Here is a 24,688-nt window from a genome sequence, read left to right as displayed (position 1 = left end):
TTGGCTAAGACGACTTTAGCCCCCAACCAACCAGCTAACCAAGCAAAACTCCTTCGAGTGCTGTGATTTTGGCCTGTGCCAGTGATTTATGCGCCAATAAATGCAGGCGGCCACAAGGCATTAATATTAGATTGCAACCTCGACCATCGGGCGGGCCATATATTCTGGTCGAAATTAGCCTCGATACCCTCTGGATCTCCTATTCGCAGTGATTGCCGGGCTCCCTGTTAATTGAGTGTCGTGCGAATCTCTTCATAAATTACACAATTTTCACCCGCTTTTCCGGCTACGGCCATTAGCCCCGTTGGCATATGCCAGCAATCAATTCGAAATTATACGCCACAATTTCTCATCGCCACCACCGATTTCGATTCTGCCGCTGTCAGCCTGCCAATTAGGGGATATATATGCCTATATATATGGCACTAAAATGCAAATGGGTTTGCTGATTTTTGTTTTGTCCCCACTTTGTCTGTCTGCAATCAACCATCAATTGTCAAACATTTTCTAGTTGATTACTGGCTTTTTTTTTTTTTGAATTCCCAATTCTAACGATTGTCATTTTTTGTTTGCCGTTCTGTTTGGGGTTTTAAATTTGGCTCAATTGATTTTTTTGCTGATACTTTGGCTTGTTTGGTGAAATTAATACTATTTATTTGGCTTTTTTATAAAGTAATTATTCCATACCGATGATTTGCATTCAAAATACGCTCTTGATACTTAATACCAATATATGCTTATTGTTGTGTCAAAGCGATTGGCAAAAGGTAAGAGAATTTAATTAAAATGACTCTATTAATGAGGAATTTTTAAGTACCGCTTTTTATCTAGTCCAAATATCTAATTCATGGAAACATGGTTCATGTATCAATCACCCAGATTTTATCTTTGCAATTAATAAAAAGTTGCGATATATATGCAATAATTTGAAATATTTAAAATTAATGCAAGTTTCTAGCTTATCATTCAAATGAGATCTATTAATGCCACTGCATTATAATAAAAAGGCTGATAATATATGTAAATCACTCACAAAATATAAAGTATCCTAGGAATGTGCCAAATTAGCTAGCAAACTTAGCTTTCACGTCCCCCGCTCTTTTTAAACCTCTGGCTTTGTTTATGCCAACTCGCCACAAACAAAACCAAAAGATTTTAAGCCAAAAAGTCAACCCTCCCCTGCCTTTTGGCCATTCGCCCCGAGACTTGGAATCTTTTGTAGATTTGCGTGAAAGACACAGACTGCCTAAAAATTCAATTAAAGAGAAAGGAAGTGAAAATCGTTTGTCGCTGGCGCAAAATGTTCCATATTATATTTAAATGGAATTAGTTTTAATTAAGTCCCTAGCTAGGTTAGGCGCAGCCACAAAGAAAATTCCCATCCTGGCCAGAAAAATGTTAACAGACTCAAATTACCACCTCCCAGCCCCAGGAACCCAAAAAAAAAATAACAAAACGAGGGACTCAACCAACTTAAGCAACAGCAACAAACTGAAACCAAAATGTAGCCGCCAAAGGAAGTGATTAAAATTTTACCTAGCCCCAAAGCCCCAAAACTCGGGCATCGGACCCAAAACCCAAAAATGAAGACCAAGGAATCTCGCTGCCCTTTTGCTCCCTTTTACCTTTTCTGGCTCTACTTTGTATACGTATATTTTTTTGTAATAAGTATTAATTAATGCAAAATGAAGACGAAACGTAAGTAGGGCTTCTGCCGATTTTGCTCCCGCTTCTTCTTTTACAAAAGAGCAGCCGTTTTGCAGTTGTTCCCTCATTTTTAGTTGCTGGTTGATTTTCTTGCTGTTTTTTTTTTTACTTTTTTTTTTGAAATTTGAGACCCGCCGTCCAAGCAAAGTGACGCAAATTAAGAGAACCCCTGGTCAGGAGCAAGTCAAGCAGAAGCAACTTAATGAAAACGAAATTGACACCTACCTACCTAGCTGGGAATGAGAATGTCTGTGCAGCTCCTTCGGCTCCTCAGCCCCGTCCTCCGATCCTGACCACAACTGTAAAGTTATACGCACGTCTGGCGTTACCCAGTATAATGTAGTGGACATGGAAGGGCGGTTTTTTCTTTTTTTTTTTTTTTTTTGTTCCGGGGGAAAGGACATGTCAATAGTTGCCCGCTTCGCACTTCCTGTGACATTCTGCTGCCCATCATCGGGCCACGCCACTCACATCCTTGTGTGTCCTGTCCTGCTCTGTGCTGTCCTGTCCTGCCCGCTCATAAATCTTCCGCTCGCATATTTCTGGGTGTGTGTGCTTTTATCTGGCTTTCACGCTTCCGGGCGCTCTTCCATGACCCCCAATCCTCGATGCTGGAGAACCCGGATCCAATACGAAAACCGAAAAACCGAATTGTGTCTCCAGTTATTTGAGTTTCGGTGTTTAGCTCATAAATCTGCTTATCTGGGGAGTTGGATCCATCCGCAACCCCTGGAATAGGACTAAAAGTTCCTTCAGTTTCAGCTTCAGTTCGAGTCAGTTTTGTTTTCCCAGCTTTCCCGACTTTCCCGGCAGCTGGGTGGCATTAAAGGCTGAGGGCTTTGCAACTTGACCCTGTTGCAGTCATGCATAAATTTCTTAGATTCCCAGCCATTGACAAGCCGCACACACTCCAAGAAATATAAATTAAAATATGTTTCAGTAGTCAGCAGCAGCAGCAGCAGCCGTATTGGTCCCAAAGTTATAAATATTTTTGGGGGAATTAATTAAGCCCCTAAAAGGAAGGATAGCGACCAGGACCAGGACCAAAATATGCACAAAATGAAATTAGAGCCGAAAAAAGATAAAAACGTAATGAAATGAAATGCGGCCTAAATGTTTTCAGACATTTTAGGGTTGTCGCAGGCGGCAGAAAAACAATGAGGGCCCAATAAATTGGCAGGATGCGGCAGGAGGCAGTAGCCGAAGGAAATTGAAATATGTTCGGCCTACAAATGGGTTGGAAGGATGCTGTGTGAACTGGAGTGTAAAGCACAGGCTCCTAATGAAGGATTATGGGGCGGGGAAGTGCTGTAAAGATTATGGCTTCAGGTTCGAGATGATCCATTGTTATCGACAGTGAACAAGTTGGGGAAAACACAAATTGCCAGAATGATATATATAGCAAGGGAAAGTTAAGGGGATTCTGGTTTTGGGAAGGACCGGCCCAAGTAATGTGGCGTTAATTGTGAAAGAAAATGACAGCGATGTAGCAATTATCTTAAGACGTTTAGCGCATTAAAGGCTTTGTGTAATTAAATTATTAACTTTGACTGTTCCCAATTAATAACTAAGCCCCAATTAGTTGAATGACAAGGCGCAGCTTATGAAAATTCTGAACAAACTGTCCGAATATTTTCATTTATTTAGCAGTTAAACCTTTAATCCGGCATGCTGTTTAATTTAAATTTTGATGTGCGGTCAAAAATTCCTGCTCGCTCATATGCGACAATTTTTCTCGGTTATTTCTATTTTTATGTTGCGCACGTAGTTTTTCCTTGGCCGAGCAGCAGGATGCGGACAGGATGCGGACAGGGCGCACTGCAGGACACTTTCGGCTGCAGTCTGCATACGTCATCGAACTGTTGACCGAGTTGGCGGCTGGCCAACATGTTGCCTGTTGCCTGTCAGCACAATTTCCAGATAGGCACGGACTCCGTTCTCCGGGCTCCATACTTGGGGCTCCGGACTCTGGACTCCGGTTGCAAGACCACCAAAGATTCAGGGCCCAATAGCTGAGCCAGGACACGCAGCTAGGACACACTGTTTTATGCATTGCATGCACTAAGGCGCAAAGTGTTGATAGAGCACACCCATGCCCACTCCCCCACCCGCACTTACTCCCCGAATCAGCGACTCTGACACAGACAGATGCAGATTTCTGCTGAGGCTGCAGGGGGCTCCAGTGGCAGGACTCGAAGCATCCTGCAGCTGGCCCCGTCATAAAGAGGAAAACTGAGCTGAGCCAACTGCAGTGGCAACTATGGTACAGTGGGTGCGCTCCGAACGGCAGCCATAAAATTTCAAAACTCATGTCCAAGAAACGTGGTGAAATACATTTCCTTTGGTAAAAGGACGCTGAGTTTGTATTTTATGTACGTACTTACTATTTTCAACACTTAATTTGTTGCATTTGAGAGCTTATAACTCAAAACGAAAATTCTGTTCATAACTGATAAAAGCAAGTTATTTTAAACGCAGTTAAGATGGTACAAGTACTAGTCTTATGTTCCCCGTTTTTAAGAAGCTTTATTAAATGTGTCACTTCGGTTCTGTGTGCGGTATGCTCTTGATTTTGCAACACATTTTCCTGAATGTAACAGTCTCTGGGCAACCGCAGAAAAATGAGTGGAGGGCAGTTGGCATTTTTTACCTGACCAACCAGCTGGATGCCGCGGAATCTGGGGCTGCCGTTCTGCCACTGATGATGCTGCTCGCCTGGCATCCATCAAACACCGCCATATTGAATCAACGCAAAATAATTGCTTTTTAAATGGGTTTTTATGCCGGCACCGGGTGAGAGAACAGTGCCTGGGTCCTGGACATGGCGGAGGGCCATAAATTCAAGGAATCGCCACCTTATAGCCGCACAACTGCCCCTGGGGTGAAGTTTTTCACGAATCGGGATTCGCTTTTCTCCTTGAATTCCCGCCGATTTGTGAGCTTTAATTTTCAGATTTATGCCCATGGCTGCAAGGACGTTTTTAATGAGATTTCGCTTGGATAGTCCGAGAAGGATAATGGGTGCGACCAAGGGCAATGGCGGCAGCACGAGGGGAAAGTGGAAGTGGAGGAAGTGGAGTCCGAGGCGTTGACAGACACAGATTATGAGAGATATGCCAAAAAGTTAGTGCGGTTAAGCAGCTGCCTCTAGTGGAATGGAATCGGACTGGATGATGAGTTTGGGCCAGGATGGGCGCTTATGGACGCCAACTTAGGTTTTCCATCGGATGATGAAAGTATACATAATTTGCAGCGTCTTCGTTTCCCGCTGGGCCACAAAAGTTTCCCTTGTTTTCAGTAAATTTGCGTTCGGCGAAGTGGTGAGCATTTTCCTCCCATCGCAATAGCCATCTTCTTCTCGCCGGGGCAATGACAACATAATTAGCTCATTTATCAACTGAATTTGTTTTGGTTAAGTTGGATAAATCAAACGGAGAGAATTTATGTGTCTGCTCATTTTTTAACTATTTTGATTTAGTGATTTCTGCGCTGTTGTTGGTTGATCACGAAAAAGTAACATAAATTTGGGAAAGACGTTATCATAGATTCATAGGATTCTTGCAATCTCATCTAAATATTCTGCGAGACATGCACTGAAAAAAAGTATGCAGAATATGCAATTTTGCGAGCGTTTTGCATTGTTTCGTTAAAGCTTAAATTAAAAATGCCATGTTGTAATAGTTCGATATAAAAATAGAAGCAGGACCGAAAACAAATTGAATATTTTCTCGCTGACAGCAATCAAATACAATTTGCATCACGACCACGAGAAAATCTAGAGCGACAGGGAGAGGTAGACTGTTAGAGCAGAGGGAGCGATGCGAGTCATCGAGGTTGTTTATGCGCGGACTTAATTGAGATCAACTGAAAGTGTCACGTCATGTGGCCGAACTTCAATGCGAGGCTCATACGCAAATCGAGGGAAAGACCGTAGAAGTTGTATCTTGCAGCAATACACCATGTACATAAGTAGTTTACTGGCAGCCAAGTGCTAATATCACTACCCGATAATTGCACACATCTGCAGAATAAAAGATAATGCCTGGCTATTAAGGAAAGGGCGGAGTTGGCAAAAACGCAACGTTTTAGCACTTCCGCTTTGGCGCCGGAAACGGAAGTGTAACTGCCGCAGAGGCGCATGCACTGGCTCTTTGTCCCGCCCTCCGGCCACACCCCTTCTTTTGGGCCAAGCCGTAGTCGGTTGCATTTATAATTAACATAATGATGGCATTTTGCTAAACACCGTTTTCCGCATGTAACACACACGGCCAAAGAGATAGGTTGAGTGGCAAGGATACGGCGCAGGAGTGGGGGATTTGGGGATTCGGGGTGGCACTCAACAACGGCTGCATAGTTGACATGAAATGCCAACTTAATGTCAGAAAGTTAACATGCCACTTGAAATTAACAAGCCGCGCAGAGTCCTTCTCGGTCTCCTTCCCACCTCGGAAAACCCACCTCATCAACGGAATCCTTTCTGCATTGTTTTGCGCATGCATATACATATTTTACATATATATATACACACACATATATATATATATTTGAACACTCGTCGTCCTTATATGTGTCGTCCTGCTGAAGTGGCTGGCCCGACTTGACACAGGCGACTGGCGTGTCAGGTGAGGCGCATTAAAAATGTAGAATTTCATCTTTTAGTCAGCAATTGTAGCGTTTTTGTCGAGTGTTTTCGGCCCTGTCTAAGTTCCAGGACCTCGAGTGCCTGCCTGGCTTTTGTTTCGAGAAACTGTCGCGCTATTTAAAGCAAACCACATGCGAAAGGCCGCGTTCTCTTGGCATGCGAACTCAATAATTAATTTTTTCGCCAACACACGGAATTTTACATAACTAATGAAGCCAACTTCACTAGGCTCCAATGTTGTGCAACAAAGTAGATTTTGCACAATGAACTTGGCCAGCTGCCCAGGAGATTCGCATCATAGCTTCATTGGCAGTCCGAAATTGATTGGATGCGAAAAATGCCAACCACTTTACCAACCAACAACTTGGATGGTTTTGCAATTGCGCTTATGATTCTTGCGGTATCTATGATCGATCATTATGGGTTTTTGTTTCTGCCGTTGAAAAATGAACAAAATTCCTGGCGTTGCGGCAAGAATATCAAATATGTACAAATTAAAATGACCAGCACGGAATTCCTTCATCAAGTACACGAGATTTTTATTCAGCACGAGAAACCTGAACTCACTTTAAAATACATTTAATTTAATATTCACAATACAGTGATACGGCAGCATAAAAAACAACAATGGCTCGGGGCAAGATATTTTAGGGCCCAAATTGGTCGTTAGCACATTGGCATTGGGGGCGGTGGGCGGTGGGCGGTGGGAGGTCCTTGGGTGTGGGTGGTGGTGCCTGGTGCGTGGGTGGAAAAGGTCGCTGCAAATTACACGTGACATGCTAAATGGTTGGGGTTCGGTTGGGGAAGGAAGATGTTCCCGGGTTGACAGAGCCACACGTCCTGCCCCGGTTGCCGTGCCAAAATGATCATAAAATTAGCGCACAAAAGTAAAACATATGAGACGCGATTTGAATTTGACGCCATTACCTTCATTTGGCCACAGTCACATGCAGTGAGAGAAAATCAATTCATTGTGGCTTACTCGAAAGTACAAAGTTAGATTATATTAGAAATTCCTGAAAGTACAGTCTTAATTATACTACAACTTTTCGAAGTGAAGAAAACTTGATTTGACAGACAGGCTTTACTGAATGTGCTGTTTTCAGTCCGAAGAGCACTACCCCAGTTCCCGTAATTGAGTTATGCAACTTTTTGTGCAGTGCACCATCAGTGGCTGAAGGATCCAGTGCTCGGTGCGGAGTGGGCGGGGGCGGCAGACACGCATAATGACGCACCAGGCGCCAAAGTCATTTGCATATGCCAACCTAACCAAAAAACGGCAAACAAGCGAGCGAGCACATCGCACTCCTCGCTGAGAGCCCAAGGATGTGGGGGTGGTGTGCATGGGCTGTATTTTTATTGGCAGCTGCCTAAGGCCGGAGACTGCGTCTGCCTGTCTGGCATACTAAGTGGGCTTTTGCCACCCCGTGCGGATGGGGAAGTGGCCCAAAAACCAAACGCCCCCATTGATAATAATCGTACATTATAATGTGTTTGCTCGCTGATAGCGTTAATTATGCAGGGTCCGCAGCGCTAATTATGATTTGTAAGCCTCGAAAGTGTTTCGCACTGCCTACTTGCAGGCAGCGCGTTTTTAATGAACCTGTCGTACGTGTTCGCCGGCCAATCAATGGGCCATTGTTGGATTCGAATTTCGAACCGAACTGAAAATGTGCGCAATCTGCAATCGCCGGAGAAGGGATGGTTAAAATGCCACTTGAGGCGGACAAAAGGATGCTGCAGCAGCAGGAGCAGCAACTGCAGGAGCGGGAACAGAACGTATCTGGCGGATACAGCAGTGCCGCAATTATGTTACAAAACGTTGCAATTAGGCAAACTGTAACAAAGGCATGACCGGGCGTTGTAACTAAATACGAAATGGGGGACCAGCAGGAGCTGAGTTGGAAAAAATCGGAGAAACAAAAAACTTCCGCTGTCAACGGCGTTTCAGTCCCCGTATCTCCTCTATCTGCCATACTTTCAACTCAAGTGCACTCTAAGCTCGACAACTTGAGGCGGAATTCGTCCTGTATTGTGTGTGTGGAAACGTGTTCAATTGATATTTCTGAACGCGCAAGGGAAAAGTTATAAATAGCAAGAGGAAGCGGCAACTTGAGCCAAAAACTGCAATATTGCTTTTCTTTCGCTCTCCTCCGAAAAAAAAATATAAAAAAAAGGAAAGCCAGTCTAGTCTCAAAAAACACAAACGAGATATGGAAAGAGTGACCTCGCACCCGGGGGACGGGGTCACTTGAGGGCTCTGCACCTCCGGATCCAGAAAGCTGATCGATGCGAAGCTACTTTGCCTGAAGTCTTGGCCGGGCTAAGAAAGCCAAACAAGTGGCTGCTCCATATTGATTGCTAAGCCAACGCTCCAGGCTGCACTCGACTCGAGTCCGCCTCACTCTGCACCCTCTCCATCCCACTTTGCACTTTCATTGGATGTCACACTCTCGACCAACAACAAATGAGTTCCAAAAAACAGGTGCGCACTCGGAGAAAAACTTTTCAATCTATTCTGGATTAAGTAATGATAATGAAGTGTTCAATTACTAGAACTATATAACATAATCTTTTTATATTAATCCATTAATCCTAAAGTTCTTAAGATTTCATAGTTCAAGCGTAAGTTTAAAAGTATAGAACATTTTTTAAATCTATCTCAGCTTGCTCAGTGCAACAAAAATCTGAACCCTGACCCACCTGGTCCGATGCCCAAATGACTTTTACCAGCTGCATATTGAAATTTTATTGCATTCAGCTCGGGGGGGAGGCGGTGGATGCTAGAAACAGGAGGACGAGGTGGAGGACGAGCATGAGTTTTGATCCCAGAGCCAGACTTTTGGGTCGCCAGTCAAGTCAGTCAAGCGGCACAAATTCAAACATTTGTATTGCTGAAATTGAAAAAGGTGTCGGGATGAAAATGAAAAATTATCCCCCCCCGAGGAATGGGGATTTGAATGGGGCAGGGGGCAGGGGGCGGTCAGTCTGCCGACTGGGCAGAGATGATAGCAGCAATGTTTTGTCTTCATTGCCATGGGCCTGCTGATGGGATGACCGATGTCTGGCCAACCTGACGATTCTGTTCGGCTCGGTTTGGTTGGGTTTGGATTGGGTTCGGTTCGGTTTGGTTAAAACAAGAGTTAACCGTTGATTGGCTGCTGGTGGTGGCTTAATTGTTTATAGCGCCGCAGTGCTGGGCTTAATGAAATGAAACACCAGCCTTAATTGATCGATTACATTCGCATATACATACGAATACGTGAATGATGAACTTTATTATGGTGGACTATCGGCCACCGACGTTATAAATCATCTCGGCATAGTTGCAAGTACGTACATTAATGCGATACATAACGAAAATTGTTCGAGTTATATTTATGACGTTCCAAAACTATTAAAATTGGCTATTAACAATGTTGATTTATCGGACGGCATGTGCCAGTGCTTTATATCAATTAATTTGTCGATGTCACGGGACTACAATTATATTTGGTAATTAATACTTAAAGCTACGTGATTTAAAGGGCAATTGAAACTTCGTCTGAATGTATATGGTGCAAGAGTAATTTGTACTTTTACCAAACACTTAATTAATATTTGTGTTTAATCAACAAACTTTCCAAAAACTCTCGAATTTGTGCATCCATTTTGCCACCACATGTATCTCTTTATGAAATCCCATTTTTGATTGCAACTTTCTTATTCAGTGATTTCCGCGCGTGTGCGAAATTTATCTTTCGTTTTGACGCTTTTGCTGATACCACAGTTGGATTTTATGCAAACATATGCGTTGCGAAAGGCAAAAGTCGCGATGCTGCCTCGTGCAAAAAAGCGTAGACATGCCAAAAAGTTTTTACCATCATTTTGAGGGCCGGGGAGAACCCGCTCCGAGTCATGAGCCTCGGCCAGACAGCTGTCAACAGTCAAATATGCAGGCAGCAAACAATGCAGGACCAAAAAAGAGCCAAAAATCCTGGCCAGAAGGACGACAAACCTAGGCGCGATTCCGTTTTCAAATTCCTGGCTGAGACTGGCATATGCGGGGAATAATCAAGCCACCGTACATTCCGTTCGGCTTATTCCAGCCAGCTGGTCGAGGAAGCCTTTTTCGCACCTTTTTGGCCAAATGTATATACATACGTACGTATATACGAGTATTTAATGGTTCAAGGCAGCGTTTGCTTCAATTTATTATTCAAGCGTAAGCCCCATTAAAACAGCTGACTCTGATGTCAATCCAAACTGAAGCTATGGCTTAAACGAAATTTCAATAATTCTAATTTAGCAAGAAAAACACGGCGGATGGCTAAAAACGCTGCAAATGTTTACCGAACGCAAACAATGCCCACAGACAGGGGATAAAATGAGGGGCAAAAATAAAAAAAAAGTAAACAAAAAAAAAAGGAACTGGGGGATGCCACATCCCACAGTAAACGTGCAACTCACTTCTTCGTTTTGTTATTTTGGCTTTTTCATGCTCCATTTATATAACCAGTGGCGGGGCTGCCCTGGCAGCTGAGACGGCTTCTCGGTTCGAGGTCCTGCGTCCTTAGTCCTCAGTCTTTAGTCCTTGCCCTTAACCCAACGCTGGCGTCTTCGGGTTGGCGAAGAATTTGACGTGTGCTCGTTTATCATTCATTTTGCGCTCGCTTACATTATTCGAACGGAACCTGAAACATTAAATTTTAGCACGTTTTGCGCTAACGTGCGCTCATTTCTACTTTGGCATTACGCACGCCATAATGCTTAGCCTTTTCCTCGCCCGCTTTTCCTAGCATTACCCATTTTCCTTTTACCCATTTACCCAGACCACCCATCTCCCACCCCACCGGCTTTTCATGGACTTGGGCATCAGCCGTAATGAAGTTAAGTGACGGCATTCTGCTGGCGGCTTAACAATCTTGTCGGATGAGGCGAAATTGTTACCACCATCGTTGTAAAACAAAACAATAATGTCGAGTCTCAAATCCTCGAACAAATGGATTCAAGAATATTACCAGCACTCCTTTCTCGCTTGGGTTAAACTAAGGGATTTCCAAGGGAAGTTTTAGAACGTGTTTTAATCCCGTTTCACATTTAATCCCGTTTCAGATTTTTCAAAAAATCTGTTAAATCATTGAAAAAAGTGTAAGCGATAGATAGAATCGCTGCATTTGATTTCTAAGAAGGTATAACCTTATCAGAATTAGTAAATGGTTTTATCAATCGAATCGATTACGATCCCCCGTAATTAGTTGAATTTGTCGCAGTTCTTCGATTGCTTTTCACAAAACCATTTAATCTCCAGCGTCATTTATATTCATATTGACCACCAATAACTTTTAAATACTCAAATGATAGCGCGCATTTTGTTCACTTTATTTTGGTCATAAATTTGTTTTATTAGCGAATATTCATTAAGTTAGTTGGCGTGTATTTGTAAATGGATTTGCTATTGGCTTATTGCTGTTTGCATTTTTTTGCGTCACTCTCAATGGGCTTTTATGTCAACATATTTTGGTTTGGTTTATTGCGCAACAATGTTTTAGAGAGCTCTTCGTCCATTAGTCCGCCCATAACGGCTGCAATTTAATTAGAGGACAGCGGGCATACACCTGATAATTTATTTATTACGCACATAGCGAAAGAAAAGCGGAAGCAGCACATGGCTTTAAAACAGGTGAAATGCGTCGGCGATTTCCGGCGTTTCTTGCTGCGCTGAAAGCGAGCGAAGCAACCCCCTTTTTGGGACATTTAAAATTCAATAAACATAATTAAATGGCCAAAATGCCAAAGGCAGTTGAGGAATCGCTAAGAGCACGGCGACGAAATCCGAAAAATCATGCTCAGAAATCAGAAATGTGAACAGCGGCAGGAGAAACAACGGCGTGGCATAACTTTTAATGTTTCTAACTACTCGGCGCAGGCAAAGTTGCCTTTCCCGATCCGGATCCCGATCCCGACGTGCTGCCATATAATGGAAAACTTGTTTAAAACTTTTAAATTAATTTTATTTTCGCAAGCCATCCAGAGCCAGCCAGCCAGCCAGCCAGTTCGCCTGCCCAACTTCAGATGCAGCGTTAGATTTGGTTTTCGTTTCGTACCATTCGGTTCAGCTCCCATTTCTCCATTTCTCGCCACCCATTATTTCCTGTTCCATTTGTCTAGAATCTGGATTGCGGATTGTTGGCCCGCTTTTGTCGCAGTCCATGTCAGTCCGAGCCAGCAATTAAGACAACACAATTGCACACAAGTTTCGGTCGCACATCTCCATCTGCAGCTCCATCTTTGTATCTGTATCTGTATATGCATCTGTGTTTCTGGCTCTGCATTCGCATTCATTGAGCTTTAGATCTCGACCGTCTGCAGTTAGTTATTATAATTGCACTTGACTCCCGACTTGGCTATTTGGCTGGGGAAATTGCCCGGGGAGAGCGTCATCCTCTGGGAATCGTGTTTAGTCTGCATAAATTTATAAATGGCTGGGATTTCTTCCGCACAAAAAGATACAAACTGTCGCAATTTACTCTTGATATGCATTTGCAATAAGCATAAAACAAAAGATTGAGGTCCAAAGATATAGAGTTTTTCGATACTTGTGATGACGCAAGTCTATGCTTTAACTATTAACTATTAACACTTTTACTTAAATCTCATTTTGTCAAAGTTACCTTGCAGCCATGTATTGTTTTTCGTAGGCATTTGTTCTTAATGACCCACCAAATTGAACCGAAAGTTATTAATTATTACCCCTCGTAATACCATTAATATTGAGGCATCAGCTAGGGCAATTGAATCGTAATTATTCATATGTAATAAGATCTACACTTTGCTTTTTCCCCGGAAATCGTATTGAATTAGATTGACGCAGATTGAGCTTGTCCGGATCAATATGCGCGGAGGTGGTCTGTGTGTAAAAAGTTGGACACGCAAACATGCCGACCGGGAGTCCTGGGGCAGCAGGATAACAGCAGTTAACCCAACCAGCCCCTGGGCGTGGTTGTCTGACCATTTAGCCAGCAAAGGGGGCGTTTTTCATGTGCGAGCATTTTGTTTGTTGTCGCGGTGTCGCCGTCGACCCCTCCTCACACCTCCACGTGCACGCCTATGTACACAGACCCCCCTGCCAAGAAGTGCTGACTGATGAAACACGCACAGTTTGATCAGCGTGGGCGGAAATCGGAAAGGGGGAGGGGCCGTCGGACAAAAAGGACGCCACTGACCGACACAGCGTTGTTGGCCAGAAACAAAACGCCGGCAAAAAGTTTTCAAATTACATTTTTCGGGTTTTGCGATTTAACTTTGTTGCGATCCAAAACGAACTGTCTAAATTTTATGAAACTGTAGACATAACTTCATTAAATGTAAAAGCATATATGTTGGCTAGCGTGCCATTTATGAACATAAAGAGTGGAGTACAGACAAATAAATCCATGCACTTTGAAAGATGAATGCATCTTGAGAGCTGTTTATCAAACTTATAAGAAACTAAATCATTACTAATAAAATATCAATAGATATAAGCAGTCTTTTTAGTCCTCGTGATTTCTTATATAATATTTTCCATCGAATTACGTAACGCTCAGGTCATGGCTATTTCTTGGCCAATATCTTTTAGGGCAATGTCAATTAACCAAGTAAATGGGCTAACTTCTTCGAATGAAACTTGTAGTCGCACGCCTTTATTAATAATATTTCCTCTCTTTCCGTCTCATTGCAGGTATGTATCTATTGATGGGAGCACATAAAGTGGGCAAATGTCGAATAGCAAAGAAGGGCGCCATTTTCCGCTGCCGCGGCCGGGCTCTCATCTTTCCATTTGGCAGCGGAAAAGCGCGCGGCGAGCGAGGGGCTTGCAACATGCTGTCGTTATGGCCAAGGCGACAGTTTTCCGCTGCAGTCTTGCTCCATTTCGGCTGCACTTGGTCTTTAGTCTTTGCCACTCGACTCGACTCGCTGTAATTTCTTGGCGTTTATTTTTGTGCTTTCTGCGGTAAGTTTTTGCGCTTGCCGCTTGCCGGTTGACAAAGTTTCAAGTGTTCGCTTTCTAATGTAATTAAAATGCTTACAAATGTTTGCCAACAGCGATAAAATAATCATTTGAAGCTGCCAGTAAAAGGGAGTAAAAGGCAACAGATAAGGGTGGCTGGCAGCCCGAAAAAGGACCCAAATAGAATTATAATTTAAGTGGAGCATGGCAGCGTTATCAACATCTAATTTGTAGCATCAAATAAAAATCAAATAAAATTATCAGTGCAACGTGTGAATGCTTAACAAATTGACGAAAGCCAGGGCCCCGGGTTCAGATACAGATACAGATACTTTCTTCATACACTCCGTACTGTCCGCCCGCCGCACACGTGGCGAGCTGCGACGCCAGCTGGCTGCTTCACTTGGGCTCCCAGCTCACGTAGGCGATAATGTTTGCCTGCCAAGTGAGTTGGGTTCTTGCGAGGATGGGGCTGAGGACTCGAGATCCTTGGGGCGAGTCAGACGCCCCCAGGCTGACACGTCACGTTAAAGCCGAGGCAAAAAATTGCAAAATAGTGCGACGTGTTTTGCTCTGCTTTCTGTGTTTTTGTTATGCTCGCATAAATCCTCTTGTTTAACATATGCAGAAACAAACATATCCCCATAGGTATAATATATATATAGTATGTATGTATATAAATGTCACCATTTTATATGCGATGGCCAGAAAAGCTGTATTTTTCACATCGCTCGTAGGCAGACAAGCAATGCTATTTATTCATTGACTTGCAGTGCACTTTCCCCAAAAGTAATTAAACCAATTTGTTCATTAAAACTGACCTTTTATTTATAAATGGCTCAACATTTCAATTAACCATTGACAATATTATGCAACCAGGGAGGCAGATATAAAAAAAGTAATGAATGCGTGTAACTGAAATGCTGTAAGTGGGCTCCTAGCATAAATACCGGAAAATGGCAAGCAAATTTTTAATATCTACTTAAACTGTTCAAATTAAATTACAGTCATGATTAAAGACACTGCTAAAAATTACAATTCATATACAAATTGTTGAAAATATGGCCAAAGGACTTAACTCAACTGTCACACGCTAATAGAGAAATCTCTGCATAATGCTGTACTAATAAGCACACACGATCCTAGCTGATAGTTGGCATGCAGAGTACGTTATATTTATAGTTCACTGTAGCGGCCATAAACCGCTTTCGAGTGCCAGGCCGACCTATCTCAGGCCCACTTGGCCACTGCTCCCACTCCTTTGGCCATTGTCACGCAACCGCAAAACAAAGAGCGGAAAAAATGGGAAATGACGAAAAAACGACCATAAAGCTGCTACAATGCCAGATATTTATCTGGCTTTATTGACAAAAGCGTTTTGTCGATTGTTCAAATAAATTATGCCTTTATCAATAAAGTCTAGGTTCCCGATCCTCGTGCCCGCCGCATTTCGCCCGCTTTTCGCACTCATGGCTGTTGCTACGTGACGTTGGCCGTAACTGGGCCGAAGATTTGTTATGGCCATAATTCAGAGCAGGCCAAAAGGAAAAGCGCCGAGGACGCGAGTGGCAAAATCCAAAATCAAGCGACTTTTATGCGCGTATTTATGAACTGCGGAGCGCAAAAACTCTATAAATCTTTAAGCAGGGTTGCTGAGAGTCAGGCAAATCAAATATCAAATTGTTTAAGTGATTTTTCATTTTGCGCTTTCACCTTGTTACCGGTAACATAATTTCAGGGCAACAAATTCGCCCATAAGTGATTTCAACCACCCAACCAACCACTCGCACCATTCCTTACCATTCCGTCCCATTTTTTCCATCAAGTATATTTTGTTGTTCCCACTTTGATATAGATTGTTCGGAACAGGGAAGTACTGGGATGTGCGGCAGCAGCCGTCATTTAATTTTATCGTGCGGAAGTTCTAAGTGCAGCGAGGTTGTTGTTTCTGTCAGGTGGGGTGAGTGCCACCGCCACCTTGAACATTGCTTAAAAGCCCGCTAAAATGTTCAATTTACGTGTACTTCTCCTTATTTTTTTTACAATTATATGAAACATTGAAAATAAATTGGAACTGCGGGCTGGCTGGCAGCCTGGATGTTCGACTTTCCGCCCTCGAAAAGTAAATAAAAAGGCTCGCTGACAAAATGGGAGCCCCTCACATCGCGCTGTTTGCTTCCACAATATATAATAATAAAAACTGTATTTATTTATTATGATTTTCCATTTCGTGCGGAGTCGGCAAAAAAAAAATTGTTTAAAAATTGGCACAAACTGTGCCCTTTGGGCGCTTTTCTCCATTTTCCTGCGCCCCTGCGAAAACATTTGTTCCCTTGTTTAACAACGGGAATGAATGAATAGGGGACCGACTGAGTGGAAAGTTGAACAGAAATTAATAAAAATATTTAAACTGTCCTCGGGGCCAACGAATGTGGGAACTAAGTAAACATTGGTCACATGATAATGTTGATTGCAGGAATAGCATCGTGGTTTGGTGACTATCCCGAAAAAAAGGGTTCATCAGTCAACACAACTCTTATTATTCCTATTTCGCTCCAAAGAACTGCAGCCATAACAATAAATGAGCTCATTGCTCATGTCGGTCGGGTATAAAATGTAAATTTCTGTGTATGTATCTATCTATGGCGAAATCCGTGGCATAAATATAAACCCCAAAGTTTCGCAGCGCAGCACATATATCAAGCAATTTTTCAGGGACTGGTTCAAGTACAAAGTCAGCTGCAGCTGCAGTCTGGCTTCTTCGCTAGTCATACATTTATGGACGTGTCCTTAGCAGCACTAGGAACTCAATAAGCCAGGCCACAACTTCAGTGCGAAAAACAGGGCAAAAAATAATATAACAGCGGAGAGAAATCGCTGCAAAAAAATATACATAAAAATTGCGAGCAACAAGAAAAACTTTCAACAAATTTCCCCGCATTTTGTGCGCATATTTTAACTACAGCGCATTATGTTTTGAGTGATTTACGGTCGCAGATGGGCGGGAATCGAGGGGTTGAAACAATGAGAGGCGAAAATATGGCAAATAAAAACTAAGCCATCCCCACTGCCCCCTTGTTTCTGCACTTGAGCAAATGATTTGCGACGCCGCGGCGGCCAAGGAGAAATGCTAATGCTCCGCGCAGGAAAGTATGCTACACAATCCAGCCGACGAGGCTAATGCTGTCGTAGTTGTTGCTGTTGTTGTAGTTGTAGTGCCACTGCCATTAGTGTCGCCAACTAACTTTAGATAACTAATTAGGGAGCGACGGCCAGAGCCCGCTGACTTAACTGTAGTTCTGTGTTAACCTTAGCGCAGCTAATTACATTTAATGTGTCTAGTAAGCAACTTGGCAGCGCGAATTGTGTTACTTCGGACCAAAAGGAGTGGGTTTTTTGAGACGGCTTATTAAAACACTTGGAGGCGGCACGTAGAGTGCTCCGGACTCTGGAGCAACGTGTGCTCCGACTTAATTATAACTAATTTGTAGCATATGTGGAGGCAGGATGTGGCGGGATGAAAAAGTGGCCGGAACAAACCTCAACTTTTGCGGCTCAAGTGGCCATTAAAGCATTAAAGCCATGGCCGAAGTGATACAGCAATTAGCCGGGTGCACGTGTCGAAAAAAAGCGTACATTACATTTAGGATTTTCTGTTATGAAAAGTACTTGTTTATATCATTAAAACCAAGATTTTTGTTCAGTGTCCAATGACAAAAGAAAAACAGGGCATCTGTTTCACGCTAATCGCATTTGAGCGCCCATCGTGATGGCATTTGCATAATTATTAACGTTGATTTTTAAGGGCGATTCCAATTTAATACCCCGCGCACACCGCCCACTTCCGGACTCTTTGGCAAAAACCAACTAACCGACCGACAAACTAACCAAGTGAACGAGCCACCATCCAAATGATTGAAATTAAAACCACAAACGAACATAAAAAATCGCTTACGTTAAAAGCTCATACAAGAGATACGGTGGAGAGCGGTTGGTCGGAAAATCGGGAAAGCCGGGAAAACAAGGCAGGGCAGGGGGATTGGGTTTGCCGGAAAGCGGCACCACTCGAATGAATTCACGTAACCGCATAAAATCAAACGAAATAAGCCAAGCGCCGTGGAAAAATGGCAACAAAATGCACTTTATGCGAAACTACAAGGGAACAACTCGACGTGCCACTCAACACCGCGCCCTCAACCCACTCGACACCCACCCACTTTTCCGATCGACTGAGAGGTGTAATAATGGCCAACGGCACGCACATTGGACCAACCACAAGACCCACGGACAAATGTTCCCTACGGGCTTCCATGTTCCCAGGTTCCCTGTTCAGTGGCCATCACACAATGCTCAAATGCATCTGGGAAGCGGGGTAGTGGTGTAGGGGGGAAGCCCGGGCAAAATCCAGAGGATAGTGGGTGAAAAAAAGTGGAAACTTTTAACCATAAATGTAGGTAGCCACCCGAAATGGGCAACCGAAAAAACACAGAGGCAGGAAGAAATTGCCAGAGCAAATACGAAAATCAAGTTTAAATTTGGTGAGCTCGAGTGCGAACACAGAGTGCCGGATAGCATGACATTGGGTTTTGGGCTGGGTAAAAAAGGGGTGGCTCAGGTGCCCGAGCAGAAAATATTTAATTTTCCAGTAGTAGTGAACCGAGATTGCATTAAAGTTTCCATTGCAGCTACTCCTGTTTAATGGCTGAGTAAATGCAGCTCTGGGAAAATAGTTTTTCAATTTAACAAAACTCACCGGAGCTCATTTGCTGCATTAAATGCAAGAAAGATTTTAGTAATTAACTTTCGGGGGGAGGGGGGCAGAAGCTAACTATGCCTTGCCACTAATTGAAATCGGAAATCAAAGTATCAACGATAATAAGCCGAAGCTTAAGCTTCAATTCGTCATCTGGAAACATGAAATGCATTTGCATAGTTAACTTTAGACAAGCATTTAATAAATGGCTTCACAAAACCCTATGAGTAATGAACAATTAATCAATCAATCGGTGCTTAATACCCTTTTGTGTCAGTCGCACAAAAGCACATTCGTAAAACCAAATTATCTCCAGGTGCTCGGAGGCAGTCGCCTGAAGCATTCGAATGAATATTGCAGGCGAAATCCCTGGCTAATGCCAAATAGTCAAATTCGATAAACATTGTGTGGGCTCAGTCAATTGGCCATGGACAGATATCAACATGCGACGTGCAACATTCGATGCCGGTGGCAGATGACACGGCAGGCAGCAAAGATTGCTCCTCCCTTGGGCCGAATTCGCTTGCATTTCCAATTCCGAATGCAACTGGAGTAGAAAGACAATAACCCAAATGCAACTGCCAATATTAGTTACGGTTGGCAACAGCTTGCCTTCGAATCAAATCGAAAAATGCTGAATGGATTGGCTTCGAGTGGCTGTTGGCTACGACAGATGGAGTTGGCTCTGAATAGAGAGTTGGGAAACGACATAAACGACATATACGTGACAGAATCGCAACACAAAAGGCGCTGCAACGGGCGAGCACTGACAGCCAACCGTCAAAAAGTAAATATGCAACAAACAATAGCATTATATAACTTAAAGTGCACTTCGCTGCTCCAGCAGCTCCACAACTGCCAGCACAATGGCTCGGAAATCGGATTAATGCAGCTGCTGCTCTTGCTGCTGCTACCGACGCTCCTGGTGAAAAACGGGGAAACCCAATCCGCAATCCATAGAGCTGCTCCTCCGCTAAATACAATGAAAAACTTCCAACGAAAGACACACATTGGCACGGACTCGCCTCTCGCATGGCAGGGCCAATAAACAAAAGGACAAATGCGACGCGTCGCGCCGCCCCAGAGCCAATCAATCGCTATGGCACCCCAGGGGCTCAGAACCCCATCGAAACGGGAGCAAGTGGGTATGAGAGGGACTAGGGGGCGTAGGGGGCGAGGCGATTGAACGCAATCTGACACGCGACCAGTTCAATGCACGTTGCCCCTCGCATAGGTCAAAACCCAAAAGCAAGCGCAAAGTAATAGATTTTTTGTACAAGAACGGAAAATTGAAACACGGGAAGGAAAAACCAGTTCCGAAATCCATACTTTTGAAATTTCGAACTAAATTTGTTTTTTGGCGCCCCACGTGGGGCATTTTTATAGTGAGTCTTGCGACTATCTGTTAAAAATGACTAAACTATTTTTATAATCATCACTATTTTTAAAAATCATCTTAAAGAATATTTATGTTGATTTTTATTTAATCTTACGGATTAAAAATAATTTTTATTTACAATAAAATGGTATTTTCTCAGTGTATAAGATCGGCAAAGCACATTTTCCTACTGATCGATAAATGCATATCCTCTAAAAACATAAGCTACTCAGCTAATTCGATAAGTGCACACAGTTTAATGCAATCAGCTTACAACTGATGACGACTTTAAATTCAAAGCTAATCGGAACTAAATCCGATACCCCTTCAGCTTCGATTAATGGTGATTCATGAAATAGGATTAGGTCTCAAATCAAGTGCATCGAATGTTGCCCCAACTTACCCTGCAATCGAGGACGGGTCGTTGTCTCTAGTCGCCTAATTCAATTACATAAACCGAACCGAAGCAGCAGACAGTATTCGGAAACTTTAATTTGTATGCAAAGTCAATGCGAGTGAAGGGGAAATCACTGGATACGAGGGGAGTGGCGGAGGGGGCGGGGCGTCATGCCCACACGTAGACGCATCGCAGTACTGTCATGTCCTTGCGCACTGAAGCGCTTAATCCTTTGAAATTGCCACGCAGCACTCGCATGTGCATGAGTGATGCGGAATGTTCGGGGCCCCGGGGCGTATGAATATTACGCATACGCCGCGTATGCGTCCACTCATAAACAAACTAGACAGCGAAATAACATTCAATTTTATGCAAAAGTGTTGCATAATAAGATTACCAGCGCTAACTGCCGGGCGAAATCAGTTAAAAGCCAGAAAAAAGAGCAGCAAACAGAGCCCCTCTCATTCATTTACAAATAATATTCGGCATTAAAATTGCATGGCATAAGCGGCAACATGCCACCGTACCGCCGTCCCGCGAGCTGAAATATTTTTCTCATTTCCGCAACGGGCGAAACATATTTTTGCGATTTCCGCACGGCCATCGCCGGGATCCTGGTGCCTGCTGCATGGGCCCTGGATCCTGCTGAATCCTGAATACTGAATCCTGGTGCGGCGGCCCAGCATGAAATATAAATACAATACAAATAAACGCGTGTCGTGCATATTGTACAATCTACAATGTTGTATTTATTTACACGCCAACAGCAACGGCAACCAGCAAGAGAACCCGAATCAACAGAACAGAAATGGCAACAAATGTTGGCTGTTTGGTTGTTCGGCTGTTTGGCTGTTCGGCGCTTTTACTGGCTGGCCGCGTTAACAATTTGTCAGCCACCCATTTAGCCAAGTTAGGGCCACATAAGCTGGGCAGAACAACGACCTCGCTGGAAAATGTTTGCAAATGTGCTGTGAAAATTTGTCGCGCGCTGCATTAAGCTCGTGTGCACGGGCCAAAACACTGGAAACAATAATAAAATGGCACTATAAACTATCTGGTGGATGGGACAAACAAGAAAGGGTGTATTATGTGGGCAGGTCCTGGTGGCTGATTTAGATTTAGATATTTAAGCAAAGGAAAGCAAGAATTCCTGGGGCTGCTAGTGCATACTGCAGCTTCTATTTAAAATGCACTTACACTATTTTATATTTTGTGTATTAGTTGAGATGTACTCTTACTTTTAAATATTATTTCCAAAGAACGCATGATAAAGTAGGCTTTAACTAATACTGCCAGATTTTCTTGCGAATAAGCAAATTGTCTTCACGTTTTTGATGTGCAAATATGAGTCGTCAACTTAGGAAATGTGCTCAAAATGATATGCATATTTCTGCTTTTCGCATAACCCCTTCGTCATTCCATTTCACTGTGCTCCTTGCCAAAGAAGCAGTGCTAAGGGCAAAGAGCGCTGAAGCAATGAAATGAATTTGCACGCGCTCATAAATATTTTACATATGCATATTGGCCAACTCAGAAAGCCGTAACTCAGTTCGCAACCTGAAGATGCTGGCTGCAGCTACGTGAAATGAATAGATAGACACAACACAGTCGCTCGCAACGAGGCTGCAAATTATTGTGACATAAAGTGCTTTGACAGCAACACCAGTTCCGAGTTCACAGGACCCAAACTCCAGATCCATGGCCAAACTGCACTGTAAGAAATTTGTAGGTAGGATTGTAGACTGTGTTTTGTTATCAAAAGTACTTAAATCGAACTATTATACTATTTCATGCATTTTCTTAACCACAAGAAGCTCTTTAGGAAAGGTAGGAAAAGCATATAATCGTACCACATCTCAAAATGAAATTAGACGTGTATGAACAATTTAAATAAGTTTAAATTAAATTAATGTAAGTAATAATGTTTGAGAAATCATAACAAAAAAGTATTTAATCTTTCATTTAATTCGACACAACACCATATTCGTATCAGCTTGAGCTGTTCTGAAACTTGTCTTTTTTTGCGTGCAGATCCTGGGCATCCACATCCACATCCATATCCACATCCTGGCTGACATTTAGCTGGATGGCGCTGCTGTTTGTGACATTCATGCGCTACATATTTCATTGCACACTTGGAGGGGCGTGTGCCGGCATTGGAAATTCAAATGCTGAGCCGTGTGATTAGGCGGGGTGTCGTCGGTGTGTCGTGGTGTGCACATGACATATTTAAGTGGGTTATATGCCGGCAGGCAGTGCGAACATTTTTGCTCATTAGGCCGGGGAGCGGGGAGCGGGGAACGGCAAACGGGGTGGGTGGGTGTTGAAAAATATCGAGAAGATGGAAAAGCTCGTAAGTCCTCGACAAATGCAGCACGCACTCGCATAGACAGCAGCAATTACTGTCTGCGTAAGCGTCTTGGTCTGGCAGAAGCCTCGCCCTTATTGGCTCGTCCTGGCTTATATGCATATGAGCCAAATGCAAATCTATCCAGCCGTATACGTTTAAAGCGACTTATGCCTGGTATCCCAGTGTTTTTTGACAGCATAAAGTGTGAAACTAATTACAATTTGGCCAATTCATTCAATTAGCACAGACCGACCGAGTGGAGAGGCTGGCTGCCACTTAAATTGACGTCTCGATTTAATTACCCACTGTGAGTGGAAATTTTGACTCTTGCCGGAAAGTCTCGATTTATTCATTTGGAAAGCAAGGCAAGCAAGCATCAAGGAATCTCTACCGCTGCATTGGTGATTAATCACGTTGCATAACTTGGGAGCCCCAAGTGTTTTCCTATCCGATTTCGCAACGAAATGCTGTAACGTAAGCTAATGAGATCAACATCTGCCCATTCCATTCGCTTACGCAAATCACTTAAGACGGCGGAGACAACGCCGGGGCATTTTCCTTTCCTTCGCCTTTTCCACGGACTTTCTCGCGATTTCCTTCTGACTTTCCTCGCACAGGACACTTTTTGCGTCGTGACGGCTTAATTTTTTCGTTATTTCTTTCACTTTGCCTGATCCAAAAGCAATTATTTTCCATTCAACGTAATCACGCAGGCCCAGCGATAACAGCGAGTGTCCTGTGCGGCGTGAAAGTGAGGGGAGAGAATTAAATTATGCGCTGGACTTTATTTTTTTGCCGACTTCTGAGGCTGAAGCCGCAGGCGCAGACAACACTTACAACTGCCGTGTTGCTGGCAAAAAAAAAAAAAAGAAAAAGAAATGACATTAAAAAAACAAACAAAAAATATTATGAAAAAAGGGGGTGGCGGTAAAAAAATCGCACAACAATAAGTGCTGGCGGCAATCTCGCCGTCGAGGTTTGTTGAATGTAGCCATAAACCGGCTCAGTGCACTTGATCGACGGGGAAAATGGCTTTAGCTTTGGCTTTCGAACACCCCGTTATTCGCCCTTTTAGGCCGGGCTAAAGTGTACGCCTCGGTGGCTTTGTATGCGTCTATCAGACCCGTTCGTCCTGCGTCCCGCGTCCTTCGTTTGAAAATATACATACATACATATATGCTGAATAATGTGTGCCATATTTTGTACGTATTTTCCGCTCCACTCCGGCATTATCCGATTCGTCTGCTCCACACTCCATTTCTATGGCCTGCACATTATAACAAATTTCCCGCTTGCATAAGCAACACACTCGACATGCATGTGTCGTGCGTGTGTGTGTGTGCGTGTGTGTTTTGTTTGCTTGTGTGGGTGAGTGAGTGTCCTGACGGCTGCGAGCCGTGCGTCCATATTTTATAGCGATGTGTGCGTGCGCCGAGCAGCACAGGCAATTCATGAATAGAATTACTCATGAATTTAGTTGTATTTCAAT

General features: G+C 43.4%; 1 protein-coding gene and 1 long non-coding RNA gene across 3 annotated transcripts in view; both read left to right on the top strand.

Moving 5' to 3' along the window:
• LOC117137563 (matrix metalloproteinase-2) overlaps positions 1–24,688 on the top strand; it is a 72,189-nt gene that overhangs the window by 26,374 nt on the left and 21,127 nt on the right. The window lies entirely within an intron of this gene.
• LOC117137576 lies at positions 931–14,584 on the top strand. The gene is made up of 2 exons (XR_004459163.1): positions 931–4,079; positions 14,052–14,584. It is a non-coding gene; the product is annotated as an uncharacterized LOC117137576 (long non-coding RNA).

Source organism: Drosophila mauritiana, chromosome 2R (assembly GCF_004382145.1).
Source record: "Drosophila mauritiana strain mau12 chromosome 2R, ASM438214v1, whole genome shotgun sequence".
NCBI classification, from domain to species: domain Eukaryota; kingdom Metazoa; phylum Arthropoda; class Insecta; order Diptera; family Drosophilidae; genus Drosophila; species Drosophila mauritiana.
The sequence above is the reverse complement of the archived record's forward strand: the minus strand, read 5'-3'. Positions and strand labels throughout refer to the sequence as shown.